Here is a 23,971-nt window from a genome sequence, read left to right on the forward strand (position 1 = left end):
CTCAGTTATTTTGCCCAGACAGAATTTAATGGAAAACCACTATCAGATGGAGAGGAGGCTGTCTCGCATTTCCAAATGAGAATATTCTTGGGAGAAAAGAGCTTTTCCCCATAAAAGTGTGACTGCAGAGGACCAGACCAACGTTTCCAGCTCTCTGAATAGTTCAAGTTCTCAGGGCAGCAGTTCCAGCCCTCCAGGAAAGGAGTGCACGTATATGTGAATTCTCTCACATGAATACATAATAAAAGCAAAGAAACTTTATGAGTTGCTGAATCCTAACTCTTTTTTTTGTCAGCATATGATTTTCTGTCTGAAGAGAAAGAACAACTTATTCTCTCCCCTGCTGCTTCTTGCTGCTTATATTGCCTCTGTAATTGGAAACTGCAGTATAGATGTGCAAAAAAAGAGATATTTTTGAGCATACCTCAAGGGTGAGCTGTCTAACCAAGGAAACAATTTCATCCTGCCTATTGTAAGAGAATCCTGGCTCAACAGAACTCCTATATCACTGCAGAGCAGAACAAAAGGTTGCAAGGAGAACTCGATAACCGTAACTGCAGTACATGAATATTCATATTTTCTGCGTGCAGATTTTTGCAGGCTGCTGCAGAATTGTTTGCCTTTAATTTGGATAGGTGAATAGGGGTGGCAGCATTGTACTTATATAACTGCTTCAGACAAGACCACACTTATAGCACTGAATAAAGAAGACACAGGATTCCAGGCTGGGCTGTCGCTTGCTGCAGTGTGAGCTTTGCTTTTAAACAGTTTCCATCGCACGGTGCGTTTTGCACTCACAGGCGAACGAATGGAACTAGCAGCTGCCAAAGGCAAGTCTGACAGGGAAGCAGCATAGCAGTGCTCTCTGCAGAGGGATCATGATTCGTGGCCCGGCCAAAGACACCCACCTGGATGGAAGAAGCACCTGAAACCTGAGTGGTTGTGTTAGATCAAGAGTGCCACAGTTCTTCCGGAGGAGAATGTCCAAACTAACAAATTATTAAGCTTGTTTCATTGCCAGGAATGGCAGAGCTGCACCAGTGCCAAATTACTATAGCAAATGGGGCACAGCTTTATTAAGTATGATGATCTTAATCCAGTAGATATTCATGTTAGAAATATTCAAGCTAAGGCCAGTGGAGTTATTCAATTGTTTAAAGTTAAGCATGTGCATATTTTCTATGTAATGTTTTGGAAGGGTGTAAGCATAACCGAACTGAGCCCCAGACGCCCTGTTTTTGTTGCCGACATTGTTTGGAAGTGGAGAGTAATATTCGTCATCAAAGACAAACAAATGGAGGATGACTCAGTCTCATCCTTTACCCAGAGGGGAAGAATCCAAAGGGAACTGGATTTCCCTGTTTAGAGAAATCCATGCGAAGAGAAAGGAATTCACACTTGTCTGGAACAATGAAATGCAATCCTGTAAAAAACTATTTTTCTGCAGTTATTCAAAATGAGGCCTGAGGCTTTTAGGTCAGGCGCAGCTGATTTCTCACTCATAGGAAAAAATAAAGGAAAAGCTCAATATTTTAGTGAACTTTTGCTTCTTGAAGAAACACATAGTGATTCTAGTTTCACATGCAATCCTTCTCAACTCTATGAAAATTATTTTCACATACCAGCACCATATCAGCCACAACTTTCTGTTACCTAAGCCAAGAGCAAGAGATAGGTCCCTTGGAAAGTTCAGAGTAAACAAAGCTCTGTTAAAAAAAAAAAAAAAAGCTTATTTATTAGCTCTCACCATCAAACCCACTGCTTTAAAAATTGATATCTTAGTTCTCATTATGGATGAAATATATGGAAATATATGGAAAAATAACACAGTGGTCAAACTGATTAATGAAGATGAGTAGATCCCATCAAATGCTGTCTTAATAAATACAAGATAAAATGCTCAAGAGCTGAGTTCATCAGAATGTCTAAAAAATATCCTTCATTATTTTTTTATTAACTAAATATCTAACGTATCCTGATTAAAGCCCAGGTCATTTTTTTGACTGAGTGCAGGAACGAAGCTTGGCAGATAGTGAAAAATCAGACATAAGTGACCACAGAAACAGCAAAGGGATGTTAATCTGGCAGAATTTGAGCTTCTTTGTCAGAAGAATGAGTGAGAGAATTTAGCTGTAATTAAGGTCAAAGATCTCCTGATCGTTGTTAAATAACTATTAGAAGGCACATAGCTTGGAAACATCATAGCTCTGAAACATTATCTCAACAGCAGTGATTTTTTTTAACCTTTGTTTTGTTTTTCTTCTATTTACAGGAGCCCCTCCTCTGTCATTCAGAGTTCCTCTGAGCAGAGAAAGTGACACTGCTATTATTTCTCAGCACAGGAATTGCCATGGGGTTTCACTAGGAGGGAAGTGTATTACTGGGGCTGAGGAGCAGGAGCGAGGGACTAAATACTGAAGGCAGTAATAGAAGCATGTTTTGGGAGTGGGGATTCTCACTTTTTCTTGGACTGTTCTAGAAACCATGAACTTGTGGCCAGCAAGCGGCAGCGAAGGAAGGTAATAGTCTTAAACAAAACTTTGGTCTCACTTTTCTGAATTACACAGCTGCTTGTGGAAGGATAAGATTTAAATGTGGAAAACTGATGTGTGAAATAAGTCTGGACTTGTTTCCAGGGGGCTGGAGAGATGAGCGCAGCACTGACTTCAGTCATGTAAGCCCTCACGGTGGGCTCCTACTTGCAGTACAAAAGTTAACTCAGAGACATTCATCCTAAACATTAGGAAAGGGGATTCAAAAGAAAGTTAAGCAATATTCAGACTGACTTTAAGCAAAACACGCGTCAGCTAAGTGACATATTGGAAATATATTGGATGCTTATTCGTGGTTTTCCTAAGGGCGGTATTAGTGCAGTAACAAAACATATGAGGCTGAGTGCTTGATTTAGGAAGGCTGGGCCTTCGAGGCTGGATTTACTGCCCAGCCCGGCTCCCAGGCTGGTCTTCCCAGGCACAGAGCTTCCCGGCTTGGGAACGCTGAGACAAGAGCTGTGGAGCGGCTGAACATAAGGTCACAACCAGGAACATATGAGATGAATAAATCTTTATTGGGCAGGGCTGCAAAATATTAGGTAATGGGGCCAGTGACCAAAAAAGGACTTTTTTTCAGAACTGCACTGCAGAATGCTCATCACAACAGGAGTTCAGGCCTCTGACAAGGGGAAAAACTCATATTTTTGATGCCGATAGGAAAAAAGGAAGAAAAATCTAGCAAAAAGTCTAGTCTGATTGTGTAATTGCATGCATTTTACACATCTGTAACATTTTAGTCTCTAAGAGTTCATGTCAATTTCCACAGTTCAGACTGGATGCCCAGTGCTAACCCTATTCTTTTCAGTTATTTTCCAGTTTCCATCACGATCTCTGCCGTCTGCCCCGTTCTCACCTTCTTTCTCACCTGCAAATGGAGAAATAGAGCTGAAAATAAAAATCCCACACATTCTGTTTCTGGGGAAATGATCCAGTGCTTAATTTCACCCAGAATTGGAATAGAAAGTTGAAATACCTCTTCTCCCCCTTGCCATGGGAAAAGAAGCTCTGCAAACTCTTTGTTCAGAATGAATGAAACACTTAATTGTGAATCATATTGGAATTCATGTTATTCATCTTCATCTTTGTCATCTCCTGGGGGAGGTGAACACGCAGCTGGAGGTATTACTGTGTGAAACTGGAGCTGTCCACATATTTGGGTCTGAGAGCGAGCAGACTAGATCCAAGTTTGGGGTCCTTCTTCAACTCATTTGTTGAGTCATTCACCGCTAGCCATTTCCTCCCAGAAAGGCAAGACTGACTTCCTGCATGGAAGGAGAGCTGCTAAGAAATAGTGAGACCATGAGGAAAAGGCAAGGAGGTCTAAGCGAATCATCCTGCAAACTGGATTCAGACTGTAGGTCCCCAGGTGATCCATTTTAATGGTTTCTACTGTGACTGCTGTTCTGTCCAGGATGGAGACTAACCCAGAAGGACTCCAGCTGATTTTCTGGGAGGCCTGTGGCTGGCTGTGGGATTCTTGGTCCTGCTTACATCCACTCCTGGGCCACCTTCAAGTTGTCTGTGCTGTATCTGAGCAACCTGGTTAGGCCTGGGAGGAATACATCCTCCCTCTTTCCTTCAAGTGTGGCCTCTCCTGTTCTGGGCGTGCAATACTTCACGCCCCAGAAATGCTTTGAATTAGATCATGAGATTTTTTCCCTGCTGTTTTCCAAAAACTGCTGTGAGGAAATTTCATAAAATTAGAGAATTGTTTGAGCTGGAAGGGACCTTTAAAGATGATCTAGTCCAGCTCCCCTGCAGTGAACAGGGACACCTGCAGCTAGATCAGGTTGCCCAGAGTCCCATCTAACCTGACCTTGAGTGTCTCCAAGGATGGGGCATCTACCAAATTCTGTTGCAATAGAGACAAGTGAAAAACAACAGTGAAAAACAAGACAATGGACCCATACAGAGTACACAAAACTCACATATAAACTGTTATTGAAAAAGATACATTTCAAAGTAGAATTTGACAGAGAAGAAAGCAAATATTCAATCAACCACAGTAAGGTACTCTTCCAGTCTAGTGGGCTGTCTAATGATCTGTTATCAGAGCAGAGTCAATGTGAAACAGGTACTAACACATTTTTCTCTATTTGTGGTGACATGAAGAATAATCTGGTCCTTAAAATGAATGAGATTCTTTTAATAAAACTGGATGTTGCTGCAACTGAGATGGTATGGTTTGCATGGAGAGGAATTGCACTTCAGATATGAAGTTCTGCGCTCTTTTCCTTGTCTGCACCTATGAGATATCATCTGATGGATTCAGCTGAGCCTGTAATCCTTTAAAAGGCTTTAAAAACTAGTACTGTGAAAAAGGACTATAAAGAATAGAACTGTATGTGTAGAGGCACGTAAGAATCTCTGAATTTACATCAGGCACGGGAACAAAGGAGCATGAACTTAAAAAAGAAAGTAGTGAAACCAAAGGAAATCTCTTTGTGATAAAGTACAGAAACTAGCTACAGAAAGATCTCATATGTCTGCTCCCAACTGCAACGGCTATGCTAGCTTTGACAGGAAATGTCCTGTCTTATCTTAATTGCTTTGTGCAGTGGTTCTTCTGTTGTTTCACTGTAGGAAGCAGTTCTAGCTTTAGGAAGCCTTAAAAAAAAAAAAAAAAAAAAGAGTCATCTGAAATGCTTTACAGTGAGACATATACAATTTGCAGTAATTTTTGTTCTGATGAGAGAGTGATATGTTAGTTTTGCATAGTTCAGTTGTCCACATAGACAGAATTTTGCAGAATAGCTCACACTTTGTCTTTGAGCACTGTCCCACCAAGCACTGATCACTCCCGAGCAGCTTTCTTTCTGCACTTTAGAGCTGGGGAGGAGGAATGTCTGGAATCCACTCGCCTGTGCAAATAATCATGTAGTCATAGAATGGCTTTGGTTGGAAGGGATCTCAAAGACCACCTGGTTCCAGTGCCCTGCCCTGGGCTGCCCAGGGTCCCATCCAGCTTGGCCTTGAATCAGCTACCTTTCAGAATCCAGTGTACTGCCAGTGAAAAGTAAAGGCCATGGTGGTTTCTGCAGTGCTTTTTAGCATTCTGGTAAATCTGAATTCTTTGCTCAAGAGTTTAAACTCATAATTACAAACTCCACAGTTTAAGAAAACTGCAGCACATCCATGCAGACCACAAGTCTTTAACAGTGCTTACCTTTTAATTGAGAATACTCCAGCTCATAATTACCTCATCTGACACTACAGAGTCTTCATATTCTTTTTTTTCATATTATTTGTCTCTCTAGGAGGAGTAAGGAACTTCAAGCTTGCAGGCAAAACTATGTTAACTGTTCCCAGAGCCTCTGCAGAATTAGTTTTTGCAGTTTCCAGAAGTTCCCTCTTTGCTTTGCTTTTGCTATTTGCCTTTGATCTGAGTTTTCCTGAGCTACTAAGTGGATGACAGACCAAGGTGCTACACAAAAATCTCTTCTCTCTCATGTTGCCCTACCATGCATGGAAGTGATTTTCTGATTCAAAGCCGCTGTCCTTAGCTTGCGTAATGCACTGCTCCCCGTCTCCGCCCCCCCCCCCCCTGCTGAAGACTCACCATTAACGCCATGTGTGAGGAAAAACAGCTGTCATGCTATTTAGTGAATAACTGAGTTGTATAGTACTTGTCTGTGGGGAGAGACTGGAGTCAATACCAGAAGGCTATATGGAGGAAATCGGGGGAAGACAAACTGCAGGCAAGTAAGCCTGAACTCACAGAATGCCATTACTGTGCTGAGATGCCGCTGTGCTGAAGGGGACTACAATTTATGTTAATATAAAAAAAACCACAGAGGTTTGTTTCTTCAGTTTGAATGATAACACTGCATTTCAATGTACAGTTTGAGTCACTGAACACACCCAGGACAATAGAGCATGACCACCCTGCATCTCCAGGCACTTTCTCTTCTTCTCGTTGGCTCCACCTGAAATTTCCCTTGCATACCCAGCAAACTGATTGGCTCCTCTGCAGTCTTCACATGCAGCTGCCCAAGAGCTGCCCTTGTTTCAGGCTGGGTTGTAGACTGGCATGATTTCAAAGTGTGTGTGCAGCTCCCTGGAAAACAGGTAAAAGTTTTGTTGGGCCAGAAAGGGAAGTCCCTCCTCACTGGCTGCAGCCATTCATGATGCACAGAGGAAGAGGACCTGGGGGTGTTAGCCAATATTTAGCTCAACTTTCTTTAGAGTTAGTTGTGGTTCAAGGAGTAAACATGCAAGCATGTGTAATACATCTTTTCTGTGCAAGCTGACCTTGAATACTTTCACTGAAAATAATCCTATACTGGCAAGCAGCAGCAAGTTTATGTGAAGTGGGAACCTACTGGTTGGTGGGTTTGCCCAGTGTTCTGTGCATGTTGGCTGAGCATGTAATGTCCGCCTCTGATATGGTATTTATGCATAAAAATTTTTTGGAACTCTGATAATTAACTTATTTTCAGGAGAAGAGAACATGCAGAAGAGACACTGGATTTCAAAATCTGGGCAGTGTGTTATTACTTCTGGAATCTAGGAGGCTAGTCCTTTATCCCCGAATGTGTGAAAAGAGTTTGTAGAAGGGACTGATGGCTCCCAGGGCAGACTATGCATGCACACAGGAGGAAAGAATGGGAGAGCAGGTTTCCTTCCTGGCATGCTGCAGGGCACACTGATGAGAGCAAAGGAGAGGCTCTCTTCGGGCAAAGAGCCAGTTTACTTTTCGTGAGCTTCCACTGAAGTTCTGCTCTGTGCATCAGATGGAATCACGCAACGCTGGGTGACTGTCAGTCATGGCCCTGATGAGCTAAAAATGTTTCACCTGCACAGAAAGCAAAGCACAAAATAGCTTGTCTGCACAAATCCAAACAAAAAGCAGCTGCTGTCTTACAATTGCCCTCCCTCTTTAAGAGGAGTGCATACCCTTATGCTTCTATCTCCAGAAGTTTTATATTAGGATGTATGAACTACTTCTCCCACCAGCTCTCCTAAGACTCGATGTGCAGTCCAAGAATGAGAGAGTCAAACTCATGCTGAAGAAAGACAAAACTTAGAGATGGGAGATGATGCACCCAGATAAAACGGACAAGGTCCTGCATTGTAAGGCAGATGAAAAATAAGGAGTTTGCATGTCCCATGCTGAAAAAAGCTGCTTGGGCTCTGTCCTGTGAAGTTAGTTCATATCCATGAGGTTGTTCTCTTCATTCTAGTAGCAGAAAGATGAGCTGTTTGACTTCAATTTTTCAGGCTAAAATCTTACATTCATAAAATTTCCAGTATGTGTACACTGAAAACTAACTATAACTTACTCCCTTGTGTATTGTATGTGAAAAAAAGTAATGAACCCTCTTTAGTTCTATCACAGATGTATATCGTATGCAAAAAGTTTGGATTTTTTCTACATCCTGGGATGGTTCCTTTTTGCATCTGAGCTGGCATAAAGCCTGTCTAAAAGGTGCTGTCTTTCCCAAGGGTCTAGTGCTGTTAATAGCTCCCTCAGTTTTGCTGCTGCTGTACTTAAGGCTATGGGTGGGGCTGGAAGGCTGTGTTTGTGAAATGGAAGTGAGTAAGTGCTGGGATGATTGGTCATAAGAGGTCTCACACAAGTGGAACAACAAGCAAAAGCACATGTATAATTGCGTCTGTGGATGCTGGAACTGGTTTTATTGAATGTGCTATATAACAGTATGAGCCCTTTTTCCCAGATTAGGAAAACTGAGAGGTTTGTGTAATAAGGACAGTTAGGAAGTTCTGGTATCTTGGTTTTGCAGGGGTGCTGTTGCTTGCCATTCAGAGTAAGTGTGAATGAAGAATTTCCAAGAAAGTGTACAGAACCCCTATTGGAGGGTAGCTCTGTGCTGCGAAAGTTAAATAATCTGCTTGCAGAAGTCAGCATTGGTCCTCATCAACATGGGTCAACTGTCCTCTACCAGTTGTTTTGGTTGAGCTGCAAATACTTCCTGTGGAAAGGGTGAAAAGTGCTCCTTGTGAGCCTTAGTCTGGAAGGTCCTCCATGTTTGTCAATCAGTCAGTTTTCTAGACTGTCAGACACAAGATTATCATGTTAAACAATAATGTTCACTTGAACTGGAAAGCTCTGTAATATTCTCATCTGCCGATGTTTTAATTACAGGATAGCTTTTGCTAAGGGAAACTAAACTTAGAAGTGGGTGAATGGATTTTGATATGAAAGGGGAAGATTTTGTTTCTTTTTTTTTCCTGTTTCTTTTTCCTTTCCCCAAGGAAATTACATTCTTGGGAGAACTGCAAAACCAGAAAGACCAAATTGTTCTCCCCTGAGCCATAGGGAGGAGAAAACTGTGCAAACCAAAGGTCAGATACAAAAAGTCAACTATTTATAAGTGAAAAAGCATAACAATGAAAGGAGAAAGGGATGATGTGCAAATGAATATGGTACTCAGGAGAGAGGAACAAGGAAAGAAAGGAATATTTGCTATGTAGTTTTGTCAGTGGTGAGTTGCAAAGTAGGTCCAAGGAGAAGAAAACTACTGGAGTGGTGGATGGTTCTGGGGATGTAGTGCAGGGAAGGGTGTCTCAGTCCATAACTGATGAGACTGAGAGATGCCAGTGCTTCTGCAAAGTCAGGTTTGGCAGGGAAATCCTTGCATGCTGCAGTCTTCAGAGGCTCCTTCTGAGAGCTCCTCCTAAATGAGTACTGCGTCTCACATTAACTCACAGGGTCAGGGATTAATAATGTGTATAACATATGCAACTGTAGATATTCTGCTGTTGTGACATATTTTTACTTCTCATAGAATCATAGAATGGCCTGGGTTGAAAAGGACCTCAAAGATCATCGAGTTTCAACCCCCTGCTGAATGCAGGGTCCCCAACCACTAGACAAGGCTGCCCAGAGCCACGTCCAGTCTGGTCTTGAATGCCTCCAGGGATGGGGCATCCACAACCTCCCTGGGCAACCTGTTCCAGTGCGTCACCACCCTCTGAGTGAAAAACTTCCTCCTAATATCTAACCTAAATCTCCCCCTGTCTCAGTTTAAAACCATTCCCCCTTGTCCTATCACTATCCACCCTTGTGAACAATCGTTCCCCCTCCTGTTTATATGCTCCCTTCAAGTACTGGAAGGCCACAATGAGGTCTCCCCAGAACCTTCTCTTCTCCAAACTAAACAAGCCCAGTTCCCTCAACCTTTCCTCATAGGAGAGGTGCTCCAGCCCTCTGATCATCTTGGTGGCCCTACTCTGGACTCGTTTCAAGAGCTCCACGTCTTCCTTGTACTGGGGGCCCCAGGCCTGGACGCAGTACTCCAGAAGGGGCCTCACAAGAGCCGAGTAGAGGGGGACAATCACCTCCCTCTCCTTGCTGGTCACTCCTCTTTTGATGCAGCCCAGAACATAGTTGGGCTTTTGGGCTGCCAGCACACACTGCTGGCTCATGTCCAGCTTCTCATCCACCAAATTAAATTTAAATTGCCAAGCATTATTGTAGTATTGGTAGCGTAAATATTTTTTATGTGTGGTGAACTATTAAGAAATTCAACCATCAACAAAACCTCTGTGATTCTGCTAGGGGCAAACTCATCTCCCAGGTTAGCTTTCCTATGGCAATTTTCTCTGCAGACTCTCCTTGTGTCCATGCAGCGACATGAGGATTCAGTGGAAGTTCTGGGTGTGTGGAGAATGTGAGCTTGGATGCCATGTATCCACGGCAATGAATCTGAAAACAGTTCAAAACATTGCTCTTGTTTGGCACCTCTCAAGTAGCTTAAGCAGTGGGAATTTATGCCTACAATATGCCATATTCCCCCAGACATTTAAAATCTTATTATACCTATATTAAGAGAGGTATTAACACAATCCCTGGCTCCACCATGCTCCTTGCAGAGTGGGAAACATACACTATAGAGAATATGGAGCTTGAACATTATACTTGCATGTAACTTTGGGGTCTAAGGAGTTAATGGCATTGGCCCTTATATTTAGTATTTCAAACTTAGACGTGCCTAGCACTCTACAAAAACAAATACAGACAAATGTGAGAGAAGCAAATAGTTTGTAGTCTGAAGAGTTTACTGTTTAAGTTTCACAGACTGTTGAATAGATTTGTGCATAAATCTGAGCTCTCACTGAAGAGGTAGATGGTAGAGAACTAAAGGGAACTAACTGTGAGCAAAAAAGTACCAAAAAGATGGTAAAGACAGATAATGTTGCTACCCTGTCAATCAGTGCAAATACCTAGGGTTATGTGCAGCTTGGTGGTTTTGTCTTTTTTTTTTTAAATATTATTTTTTATAATAAAAGACTACAATACTAAGAGGAGAGACCAGAAGAAAGGAAAGTGTGAAGACTGTTTCTGACAGTCTCAAAAAGTAGATGCTTGCAGGAAGGCAAATGGCACAAATATGTGCATGTTAACGAAAATTCTGTGAAAATCAGAAGACTTAATTTATCAAAAGGAGGAATCATTTGCAGAGAAGTGAGTGGCAGAAGTAAGAAAGGGCCTGTGTTTGATGGGATTGATGAGGGCTGTTTATGAGAAAAAGTGAACTTGAATGCCAGGCAGCCATGACTTGTGATTTATGCAAAATTTGGAAAGAACATTGGAACAGCTCAAACATAGAAGCTGTCGTAATAGATGCACAGCTCTTCAAGGACAGCAAAACATAAATGTAAAAGAACTGAAAAAAAAAGTTCAGTTCTTTTAAAGCTGGCATAATTATAACAGCATTTCTGCCTGCGGTTTTACTAGAAAGCAGCATCCACAGTCAAGGACTCAGATGACTGACCCGTGACACACCTCACGTGATACGCACACGTAATATGCAATGTAACAGTGAGCTGACCCGTACCAGGCGTACTTGCAGCGCTACTTTGCAAATTTCCAAGCCAGTCTGGCCGGATGCATGCCTGCTAAATTGTTTAGAGTTTAACTTCCAGTCCATTTTTTTTCTTTCTGTTTTTCTTTTTATTGTTTACAGCATTGTCAAGTAGATCGTTCTCACCTGAAGCTTTCTCAACTGAATATTCATTTTGTTAGATTCTTTAAGTTAAATCCATGGATCTACTTACATGGTTTTCAATTACAGAAAGAAAAAATACCTTTTCTTTTATGATCTGCTAAGACCACTTCCACTTTAGGGGCAGAGGAACACATACCCATTAAGACTTGCAGATGAATGGAACCTTAGAAAGTCAGTTTATTTAAGCTGTTGACAAATGCCGGTACTGCTGTAGTATTCTGAGACTCCTGTAGATTTTCATTCAGTGGTATTTACTGCTGCCTACTTGCATACAAATATAGGGTTGTAGCATAATATTCACTGAAGTTCTTCTGTGTTAACAAGCTTATCAATGAAAAAAAATCGGATTTTGTATGTTTTTCCTTACAGAAAATTCAGTGACACAAGGTGTTCTTATAAACTTTTTATTCTGTGATTCAATTTAGTGCAAAACTGAAGTAAAAAAAAAAATAATTTTTCAGTATTTTTCTTCATTATTGGACTAGCTTCTTTGCTGACTTTCACTTTATGCATATAACAGTTAAAACAAATACCTGAAAATAAGACAAGGAAGGACAGATGATAAAGAACTGTCATGATTTTTATTCTTGAAAAAGACAAGAAAGAAGGGGACAGACTCTGATAGGACAAGGGGAAATGGTTTCAAACTAAATGAGTGTAGATTTAAGTTGGATATAAGAAAAAAGTCTTTTTAAGTGAAGGTGGTGAGGCTCTGGACCGGGTTCCCAGAGAAGAGCATTTAGACATTGTGTAGAGGCACATGGTTTAGTGAGAACTGTTGGTGATAGGTGGATGGTTGGACTGGATGATCTGGTAGGTCTTTTCCAGCCTTAGTGATGCTATGATTCTATGAGAGGTGATGGATGCCCTGTCCCTGGAGACATTCAAGATCAGGCTGGATGGGGCTCCGGGTGACCTTATCTAGCTGTAGGTGTCCCTGTTCATTGCAGGGGTGTTGGACTAGATGACCTTTAAAGATTCCTTCCAACTCATACAGTTCTCTGATTCTCTGATTATCTTTGTGAACTCATGAGATTTTATTAACCTTTGCTGTAATATCTGTATCTATAAAAGGAAAAATTGCAATTTCATATTTGTTAGTCTGACCTGAGTGGTTTGCAGAGTATTAGAATAAATAGTGAAAGAAAAGTCATTGAAGATATCACAATGAAAGACAAACGATAAATGCAATCTATTTACCAAAAGAAGACGGTGGGAAGCTACTCTGATATAGGATGAGATAACTTTATGTCAAAAGATATGTGCCAGTTATTGAAGATTTGTCATAATATTGCAAATAACTGCGTCATGCTGTCAACATATTGTAAAGGAATTTGGTTAGTCTGAGATTGGGATTGGCATTGGCCATGTCTCTGTAAATAGCAGAGAGGGAAGCAGCAGAGGGATTTCAGCAATGATAGTGAAGGTATGAGGAACAGTGTGGCTCCTTCAACATGACTAACTTCAGTCCCAAAGTTAGAAGAAAGTTTCTGATTGTCAGAGAGAGAAATTTGCTTAATAAATAAGTTAGTTACGAGGATGGAGCTTGATAAACAACCGAAACCATTTGGCATGATTAGCGGCAGTTGTAGACAGTTGAGGCCAGTGTCATGTCTAGCATATCCCTTCCACTCTTGAGCTTCTGTTTACTCTTGCCATGTGGGATTGTCCTGTGGGCACACGTGTGTGCGTGCTGATAAGCGAAGTTGTTAAAGCCAACTATGCTGAAAATTATGTTTCAGAAGGCCTGTGGCTATTACAGAAGAAATGTGCCTAGCAGTTTCCTAACACAACTTTTTTTTTTAAGGGAGAATTGAAAGAAATAGGGTTTTGAATGTATCTTGTGTTGTGATGCCTGCTGGAATCTGGAAAAAACAATTTTTTGTTAATAGAAGCTTTTATTCTAATTTCTTAGCATTTAAACTAGGGTAAATGGGAGAAAAAGATTTTTTTTTTTTTTTTTGCTCTCCTCACTTTCCTTAAAATGGCCACAGAGTGCACAGTTTGCAACAGGAGCCTTTAAACTTTCATGTTTAGTTTGCTGATTTTTTTTTTCTTTGTTTGTAAGTGGTCTCAAAAATAAGAGAAAACCAACGAGTGAAAACTGTGCTCACTGCAATGGATATGATGGCCCAGCATCCTGAAAGCTATTTGGTTTTAGATTACTCAGCTGAGTGCTTTCTATGGCATGTTTGGTGCATGCCTGATCCTCTGCATACCCCTTGTACCTGGTCTTGTCTCAGACCCTCTAGAGCTCTGCCCACTGCACAGATCTCTGTGTATTGAATGTACAGTGAGAGATTTTACACACTCACAAGTATGCATTTCCACTATTTGTGAACGATATTATGAACCTTTGTTGGTTCATTAGCATACTTTCAAGCATCCTGTGCGCAGTGTTCCTGGAATATAGAAAATTGTTTGTGATTTGACTTCCAAAGGCTTTTACTTCTCCGAAGACATTCTTAGCACACAGTGAATGTGAAATACTTTATGTCACTTTGACAGATAAATATGCTTCGTGAAAGGAACAGCCTTTCTTCCAATTGCAGGCTCTGCTTGTACTAGAAATTAACCAGTGCCAGAAGACAGGCCCAAGCACTAGCTTCATTATCTACACTGTTAAATTGCTAGAGCTGTCCCTGGAATGGTTTTTGCCTGGGCACTCAGCCCAAGCCTCTTCCAAACAATCCCTGAGCGTGCTTTGAGAGTTAGTGTGGGCCAGGCACCTTGCCCAACATGTAGTTTGGATGTGGGCACCCTTTTTTGGATGATAATAGACCTCACTAGTGCCAGATGGCCTCAGAACAACAGGGAATAAACATAGCCTGAGTGCCTATGCCATGTGCTAGAGTGGAAGATGTTCTGTGCTGTAAAATGATATCTTAGCATTATGTGTACGTGAGTGTCTTCATGTTTAACAAGCTGTAACCTGAAGGACTGGAGATTTTATAAAGGGCAGCCTCCAAGTGGGACTTCATGGCATCCAGAAAATCAAGGTAGACTTTATACAGTGTCTGTGTTGCTGAGTAAATCATGGCCATGGATCAGACCCTAGTCCTTGGATCAAAGGCACTGGCTCAAATGAACCTTAAGTAGAAATTGGCTTTAATATTTTCTGGGACCCCTCTGGTTTGAAGACGTATTTATGTTTCTTTACAGTTTAGAGTGCATGAAATAATACAGGGGCTGTGTAAAAGTTGTCTGCTTTAGGATGTAGTGTGTGTTTATGTGTTTGAAGATGCAGTGTCTACAGGGTTGCTGTTACAAGGCTGTAGAGCCAAAATGGATTTGTCCCTTTCCCCTTTCCCCTTCCCCCTTTCCCCTTCTTTTCAATTTTAAATAGTCACTGTGCAGAATATAAAATCTTCATGGAACAGACATGAAACACTGACTGAGAAAAGAGCATGTGTAAATGAGAGAAGCTTGTTAATTATAAAGAAGCTGGTGGCATGCATTACGGTATTGCACATTGAGTAGTATATTTCAATACCAGAGTTGTCACTGGAAATGGGAAAATCCTTTGCTGTGACCATTTTCAGTCTGTTGATTTTGGTTCATCTTAATATGCCAGTTTAGTACTGCAGTAGTTCAGGAGCTGATTTCTGAGGTTGATAACTGCACCTGGGAGAAGAGAAGTGGCGGGAACAGTAGCTTCTTCAGGCATCTGGGTTTTATTCACTGCTGCAAGGCTGCTGAAACAGATGGTGAGGCCAGATGATGTTCGCAGGTCAGACCTGGCCAAGGAGAGAAACATCGTTCTTGGTTATGTCAGAAAGAGATGTACTGATATAAATGCCCAGTGCTTGTTTGAGGGTCTTTACCTGTCAGCAAAAAATAAAATTGATACCTCTCCTGATAACAAAGTGGTGTTACTATCAAGCTTTTCAGTTTGGCTTGTCTGTGCTATGCAGTTTAATCTTGCTTTGTAGACAGACTGTGAAGAGAAAAGCCAGAAGTTCAAAGAAATGAAGACTGTTTTTAGTAAAGAAGAAGAGTGCTGGCTACCTTCAAAAAAATGGATATTCAGTTCAGAGGCAGTTCTACAGTCCTGGACACGCTAGAAATGAAAAATTTGCTGTCCTCATCCATATTTATTAACTGAAGAAAGTCTACACAATTTCAAGACAGCTATTTAGCACAGGAAAAACTGCACAGCTTTTCCATGTCATACACAGCATTTGCCAAATTTCCATCTCTTGTGCTGCAGAAGTGTTAGCAGTGCTTGTAAATGCCCTGGAAATGCCTGTTATAAGTTTCTGTCACTGATCAGGACTAACACAGCATTTATTATCTTTAACTGTTTTTTCATAGTTACAGACATTCATAAACATGCAATCCTTTCTAGAGCTACTGGGCAAAGGAATTGGCTTTATGACCTAATATATCTAACCTGTCAAGACTCCTCCTTACAAACCCTTTTTTTTTTTTTTTACTATATCAAAGAGAAAAGTAGACTTTGCCATCCACTCCAGAGGGCTTATTGCTGTTTTCACAGAATGAATTTATAGTGGATATTAGTACACTGCAGGCATAAGGAAGAATTTGCTTGTGTGTTCTGTGATAACTCCTTGGATAAGAAGTGGCAGTAAGCATTGCTGTAGGAAGGGAAGACACCAACGTTCCCCATTGAGCATGGCATGGGTATTATTTCATATGCCTTTTTTACCCTCTAAATGCCTGCAATCCATGGTCACCAGAAATAACTGCCCCATCTGGGCAGTTGAGATGCAATCACATTATTTCCCAAGAACGTGAAGAGGTAATTACATGTGCACAGCCTGCACAGTCCTTTGGATAGTCCTTTGGAAAGCTACACCTGAGAGTTATTTTTCTTCTTTTCACGTGCAAGGAAATTACCTCTTTCACACGATTCACAGGCAAATAAGAGCAAGCATCTTGTACTCAGTCTGCCCAGTTTATCCCATTTTCTGTTTTACTCTCTATGTTTTTGTAGTGGCCGTGCATCAGCTCCCACTGTGGTGACGGATCGTGGGTTTCAATCGCCCTTTGGCTTACCACTTCCTTCTGGTCCAACAAATTGAAGTCTTTAAAAGAAAAGGCAGTTACTTAGGAAATCAAGTGGTTAAGCTTTGTGGACTGTCTCAGTTTTTATGTTGGGCATACTGCAGTACTCTTGTGAAAGAGCAGCCTAACTGTCACAGTTACTATGGCTTATATTTGCAATGTTTCAACTAAGTCATAATACATGTATTTTAAGTGGTACAAGTGCATTACTATTTCGAATTTGAATTTATTTTTCTTGATATTTTCAGTGTTTATGCATTCAACTCCTGAAACTTTGCTACCTCCTTTTTATTTTTTAATGTCTTTTTTCTTTGTTTTTCCAAGATAACCCTCTTTTTTTTTTTCTCTGAAAAATATAGTAAGTTTGGGTGATGAGATTATAAAATGGCAGATATCAGAAAAAAAAAAGCATGCATTTCTAATGTAACTCTAATGAATAAAGTGGGGTTACAAACAGGAAAAAATGATAAACAGAAACTCTCCTCTATGACTCTGTGGATATGAACAGAAAGTGTGAAAGATGACATTTCTGATGGCAGCCTCCTTCCATAAACTTGTTATGCTTGATTTTGATAACTGTGTTAAGGTTCATGCACCCTATTGTTTTTAGCTGTTTGACACTCACAGACACTAAGCCCCTCTTCCTGGATCTTCTGTAAAAGCACTAACCATGACAACCAATTGTGACATATCATAACCACCAGGGCTGTCAGATTAGGTATTTTTTTTTTTCTAATTGAATAAAAATAAGAAAAAATATTAAAAAAAAAAAAAAAAAAAGAGAGANAAAAAAAAAAAAAAAAAAAGAGAGAGAGATGTGCTTGTAGGAAATCCTGATATTTGACGATTCCATTTTAAAATGCCAGTCATGGTTAAGGCAGTATCCAGTGGCCCTCCATTGATGCAGGTGAAAGCTATTTGGTAATATACAGTCAGGTGTTTGTAATGGTAAGGCAAGACATTTCAGTCACTAAATAGACTGTTATTCTCTGACCTTGCTTCCCCTCTTCTCCTGAAAAGTTAAAATTAGCACTGTTTTTTTTTTTTTTTTGACCAGAAAGCCAGGGGAAGAACTTGACCTCTCCATAAGCAATTGGGGAAAAGCTGTTGATAGTGTGCTTTCAAGGGTTCCTATTTGTTGGGTGCTAAGGTAATCAAGAGGTTGGTAATCATAAAACTTTTACCACAAAAGCCTAGGTATAAGGTCTGAAGGATGCTTAAGTAGATGACTAAAATGGAGGAGTAGAAAAATAAAGGGAGAAAAATAAATCTACTTCAGTCAGGTATATTTTCTTAAACTGTCAGTATCAGATGGTTGTGAGTTTGGCCTATCACTTCTCCAGGCTATTTTGATATACTGCATTCCCTTAGTGCCTGGGTCTCTATCCTATCTTTTTCTGTTTTTATTGTTTGACTGGCATCTCTAATGAGGGGTGCTTGTCTTCCTCCTCTTCAAGCTACTGCTAGCTCCAGCCATTACACTGTGGTCTTGAGTGCTACCTAAATTGTATATGTGTGTAAATTTATATATATATATATCTCTATCTCTGATACAGCTTCCTCCCCCTCTTATCTTGAAGAACAAATTTGGAGCTACACCTGCCTAAAGATTGGAGTTGTAATGGGGATAATAAGGATCACCAAAGTCCTGACTTATAATAAAACGTTTGAGAAAATTAATGGTCTATGAAAATAAAATTTAAGAGGTCTGCACTTCTGCCTTACTATTCAGAAGTGGTATTTATGCTTTAAGACTTTAGCATAACTGTACAACTCACAGGAAATCTCAGCATTGTTTTCTGTCACTGTGTGATGGAGAAGGGGAACGTGGGAGTACAATGCCTGTGTGAGCTATTGTCCACATTTTCCCATTCAGACAGGAAGGATGTTTCTACAATTAAAAACCAAGCTGGGTGTGTGGGGCCTGGCAGGCAGAAAGGATGCTGACAGTTTGGCAATGCCTCTCCTTGAACACAGCTGGATTTCCAGCTGGTTACACCTTTCCATACAGTTTTAAAACAGGATGACAGCATCTGACATCCATGCTGAGCTCTGGAGCAGTACAGAAAGGTGAGAGGCAGTGAGTTACATGCAACTCATCTCCTTTCACTCACATTTGTGGAGAGAGCTGTGTGCGACTTGCCCTTCACGTGCAGATGAGGGACCTCCCATCAAGCAAGCAAAGCATGACTGTTCCCTGTAACGTTTTTGTTACAGCCCTGCACAACCTGTGGCTAACCTCTGAGCTTTACGAGTAATGGTATTTGCATCACACGTTGCTGTGAAGCAAGCCAGGTCACATTGCAGCTAGTTCTGTACCTTGGGCTAGTTTCCTTCAGAAGGGCTGAGGCTTGTTGGGTTTTGACTCTCTCATGTGAGTCAGCATGTGAGAGCCTTTCCAGAGCAAAGGAGAGAATCTTCAGACCTGAAAATGAGCTTCTGATCACAGTGATGAGATAATTTATGACCGTGCAGTGTGCTGGTGGAGCTAGAGCAGCCTCTGCCCCAGGGTGGGAATCTCCTATCTCCATTGTATATTCTTTATCCCAAATTATTTTGGGATATTTATATCTTGTGGGTTATTTATTTTCCTTTCTATCAAGACAGTATGATTTCAAACAGAACAGCTGAATTGTACAGGAGAAATATGTCACCCTTAGTTGCGTGAGTGCTGGCACAGCACAGAGCTGCAGGCATTGGAGGAACAACTGGTTCAGGAACATCCTTCCACCTCAGCAGCAGACATAAAATATGGCACTGTGCTGAGCTCACATCTATTAATTTCACCTCCCTCACCTTTCTGGAACCATTTCTATTACAGTATTATCCCTTATCAGTGTGAGATGCTTATTTGGTGGCAGATATTAAGGCCCAAGTAAACTGTGCTCTTTTTATATATGTATCTACACAAGAGATGAGACGCAGTGCCTGTAACCAATCCCACAGTCCATAAGCACTCGTCACTTAGTTGGCTGCCAGTCTGAAGATCAGAATTAGAAAGATCCTAGTGAAAATAAATTTCTGTTAATAAAGCTGAGCTAGCTTGTTGGAAACAATGTTCTGTATTTAAATTGGGGATGAGGATACTGATCTGACAGTGACCTCACTGCAGCTTGCCCTTGGAGCAGAAACAATAAAGGTTCTGTGAATAGTTGCCTGGCAGTATGTGAGACTGTCACTGGGATGAGGAAAGCACAGCAGAAACCCATAGGGCCTGGATTTGCTATGGCAGGAAGCAGAGGTATTGAATTAGCAAATGCTGGAACTAATGTCAGTGGGTTTTGTTTGTTCTGTCCCCACATGAAGAATCATGGCTCAGCACTTTGCATGATCTCTGTGGGAGCTCAGTTTGGTGGCCCAGTGCTACTGTCTCATTCCCAGGCTGTTCCAAACCAGGCCTGGTCTCCAGTCTGTCAGAGAGGAGCAGCAGAATTACATCTTCTGAAAGCGGGGTAAGCAATGAATAATGCAAAACAAGGGGTATCTGGGCAGTTTGCAGTATCACTCTTCTGCTCCTGATGCTTATGTAGTTCAGGGCCAGTGATCTATGAGACTTTTGTGATGGCATGTGATTTTTCTGTATTAGAGTAACCACCAGCTCTGCTGTGGCATCCAAGAAAGCTGAAAACTTTTCTTTGCTGCTCAGGCTAACACAGCAGAACAAATCCATCCCAACTTTGCCTTTGACAGAGGTGAACCTAACTCCCCAAAGATAGAATGGCAGAATTCAGCTGAAAAAACTGACCAAGATGATATATAGTTTGATGAAAATTATCCCCCTTTGGAAGCCACATTTTCCTTAATCTTGTTTCTAATGCAGCAAGGCCTTGACAGAACTATTCCAGTTCCCTTTAAGATATTGCTGGGATCTGGCCTTGTGTGATAGTTTTGACCTCAGTGGGAGTTAATAACTCTTGATAAATCATAAAATCAAGTCCTTCTAAGGGGACAATGTTCTCTCTTATTAAGCATCCAGGAAGCAAAACCAAAGACAGTTTAATAGTGAATCGGATCTGATATGTAAATGAAGCCAACATCCCATTTTCAAGATAATCCACTCCTTATCATACATCAGAAAATGTATTTCAAGATAATTACAGCTTTCTTGAAAAGGTTTTTTTTTTTTTAGAAAAATATACCATCATGTCTAAATAACAAGGACACTTAAGAAAAACAAATGGATCAATTTCTTTATTTTTTTGAAGTATTTAATTTTACTGACCTTTGTACATCTCTGTAACTACACACAATTTAAATAAGCATTTCCCAAATTAGACTGCAAATTTTATCTCTGCCATCAAAGAAGAATGCGTGGCAGAAAGTATCTGAGCCCAGAGTTTTGGGTCACTTCACTATAACGATAATGGTCACACAAAAACTTTTTATCAACATCCGATTGTAATTACTTGTATATTTTACACTTCCAGAGGAGATAAGTTAGAACAAGCCTGTCTTTAAGCTGGCTGGGTTGTGTATGTGACCTGCTGGAGCTCAGAAGCAGTGCAGAGGGTTTGCCATTGCTAAGAATAATGGAGGCAATGTCAGAGATATGCTCGCTGCCAGCTGCACAAACCCTATGGCTGTCCAGGAGTCTTGTTATGCTGTGCTGAGCCAGACCTTCTCATTCCTTGTATCTCTCCCCTTTACTCCTAATGATCAAGGGCCATTGCTCTGGAACATGTTGCCCGGAAATGTGATAGATGCCCTGTTCCTTGAGACATTCAAGGCCAGGCTGGATGGGGCTTTGAGCAACCTGATCTAGCTATGCATGTCCCTGATCATTGCAGAGGGGTGGAACTAGGTGACCTTTGAAGGTTCCCTCCTACTCAAAGGATTCTATAATTCTGTGATTCTGTGATACTCTATTTCTCAGTCCCAACAAGCCAGGAAGATGTGAGTTAGTATAAACTGGGTAAGGGATGAATAATGGTGAGCATGAGGTGTGGACAGTTGGTAAAGAGATGGATGTGGGGCATCCAGGAAAAAGAGAAAGAATGCTGGTAGGGTTTGCAGGGTGGATGGAGGAGACTTGGGTTTGTCTGAAGTCTCTGAATACCCGAACTTTCAGCAAGGTTGCAGAGCTGTCTTCTGAGGAGCCAACATTCTATGGCATTATGCTCATGGATTTAGTGGTGGCAAAATGTGATGCACGCACTTGTGTTAAATGGAATGTAATTTCATTTGGCTTTATCTGATTTCATTGAAGCCCTAAGAATTTTAATTAACTTGTGTTGCTGCTGGTTAGGTGTGTATACTTAGGTAGCCATTGACTACTGGCTTAGCTGAGGTAAACTGCATTATGGTCGTTTGTCTGAGCTCTGGTGTGCTGTAAGAGAGAGTGAACTGGAAAGTAAAACTGCTCTCTTTTGGATCTTCCAGTGGTTCCCTGTTAATGGCTATTTTTTTTTATTCCTGATTGTACTTCTGCTCATATCGTGTTAAAAGAAAGATGTATGTTTGAGATAGGGCAGCTAACAAAGATGTGTCAACAGTAAGATGGCTGGAGGTAAAAGTTTATTTGGTGTGTCAGTTCATCTTAAGAAGCTACTGAAGGTCAGATTTATAAAAATATGGTTCATTCTTGGATTGCACACTAAGAGATATTTTCATATCTTAATAAATATCTGCCTTAACTGATAAGAATAAAGTTATATCCAAGGGCTGTGAAGAATTCACTCTTCCCTTCTCCATGCCTACCACTGGTTGGAAAGAAGATTTCAACTAATTCCTGGCTAGAGGCCTTTGTCTACTCTGTTACAGTTAAATGGTTTGGAAAATAGGCCAAGTTAAGAATTAATTTAAAATAAGTACAATAGATGTAGTAATAAAAGCAATATTTATTGAAGCAAGTTAACATTCTTGACATCTTGATTACTGTCTCTGAGCAGTAAAATGCCTGTTGGTCCTGTAGTCTACTGAGTAGGAATCAGTCTTAAAGCACTGCAGACTTCTTAAGCTAATGGTGGTGATAGAAATATTTTTAAATAATTAAAGAATTGTTAAAAATAAATAAATTGATGTTTATGTTTATATCTTAGTTTATATTTTAAAATAAATGAAAAGGATTATTCCAAGTCATAACCAATTTGGTTACAAATTGCATACCAAACAAGTAACGAGGATAAACTTTGGGAAAAATTACCTTCTTTTTTTTCTCACGAGAATCACAGTTTTAAGATTGTTTCCTTTCATTAATTATTAATCCTAAACTTTTCACACAGGTAATGCTGTAGGTAAATGATAATCAAGCTGAATTTCAGTTGGGAAAAATTTTTTTTGCAAAGTTTGGTCTATGTGTGAAGTTCTGTTTCCAAAACTTAACTTAGAATAGATGCTGTTTTGCCATAGTCCCTGCTGTAGGTTTCATGAGAATGAAAAACACTGAGTTTAATCTCCACCATGTGTGAGTTTTCTCTTCTGTGTTAACTTATGAATATTTAAGATACAGCTCCTGTGTACTAGGAATTGTAAATCTGGCAGCTGTTTTGCATCTCCAGTACTGAAAGTGTAATTTGATTCCCAAACTCATCCTCTGTTTGATGAATTCTATTACCTGAGTGAACTGGCTTTCCAGTATGAACTGGGTTTATTAGCATGGGAATTGAATTAGCTCTAAACCTTGCATACTTGGATTTTTAAATTCTGGTCCCCTGGAACCTTCTGCCTTCTTTCTTCTATTTTGTAGATTTCTTTGAAGCTTCAGGTTTGGAATGACATAAAACACTGATTTACTCAGTAACTTTTCTAAAGCTTTCCAGTTATTGGAACTGTTACTGACCATTTCTGAAGAAGGGAAAGTGCTAGTAATTAATCAAGGCAACCTGGCTGTGCTGGTGTGATGGCAGTGAATGAGTTCCCAATGGGAGGTTTAATTGAAAAACATTATGTTTCAAAATGAATTGGATGAAGTCAGGGATTAGAACATAATTCTTCCAATCTTGGCAATTTAAAGAAAGAGAAAACTTTTTCAGAAGGAGGAACTGCATAATGCATCAATGGACCATCAAACACTAATTGCAGGCTATCAGTTAAAAGTGACACCAGGGGATTTAATACTGAGTATTTGGATGCAGGCCACAGGATAAAGATATCTTCTTAAATGTGAGTGGAAGTAAATTTAAGCCAGCAGCAACTCTTATTTGGTATCAATGACAGCCCTACTGTGTTTAATCAGAATTGAAAGATGGGCCTAAAAGTGTATTCAGGACACTTTGTCTACTCAGAAAATTTGATCATGGTTATTTCTTCATAAAGTGGTAGCTCTTCCCAGAATCGATCATACCACTAAATGTTTCCATTTACTGTGCTCATAACCTCGATGATGTTGCTCTCACCGCAGTTTTGAAGACTGCACAAATATTGCAAAGACAACATCCTTAGGCAATCGTACACATTTTCAACACCTTGCTCTTTTCCCTC

The 23,971-nt window shown here is 40.5% G+C and overlaps 2 long non-coding RNA genes across 2 annotated transcripts in view; one reads left to right on the forward strand and one right to left on the reverse strand.

Annotated features, from left to right (window-relative positions):
* LOC110395534 overlaps positions 6,513-23,971 on the forward strand; it is a 29,575-nt gene continuing 12,116 nt past the window's right edge. Inside the window, exon 1 of the long non-coding RNA XR_002436442.1 lies at positions 6,513-6,620. This is a non-coding gene — a long non-coding RNA (uncharacterized LOC110395534). The remainder of the gene's footprint in view (positions 6,621-23,971) is intronic.
* The window catches only part of LOC110395533, an 87,235-nt gene continuing 80,831 nt past the window's right edge, over positions 17,568-23,971 (reverse strand). The window contains exon 9 of the long non-coding RNA XR_002436440.1: positions 17,568-22,508. This is a non-coding gene — a long non-coding RNA (uncharacterized LOC110395533). The remainder of the gene's footprint in view (positions 22,509-23,971) is intronic.

Source organism: Numida meleagris, chromosome 3 (genome assembly GCF_002078875.1).
Source record: "Numida meleagris isolate 19003 breed g44 Domestic line chromosome 3, NumMel1.0, whole genome shotgun sequence".
NCBI classification, from domain to species: domain Eukaryota; kingdom Metazoa; phylum Chordata; class Aves; order Galliformes; family Numididae; genus Numida; species Numida meleagris.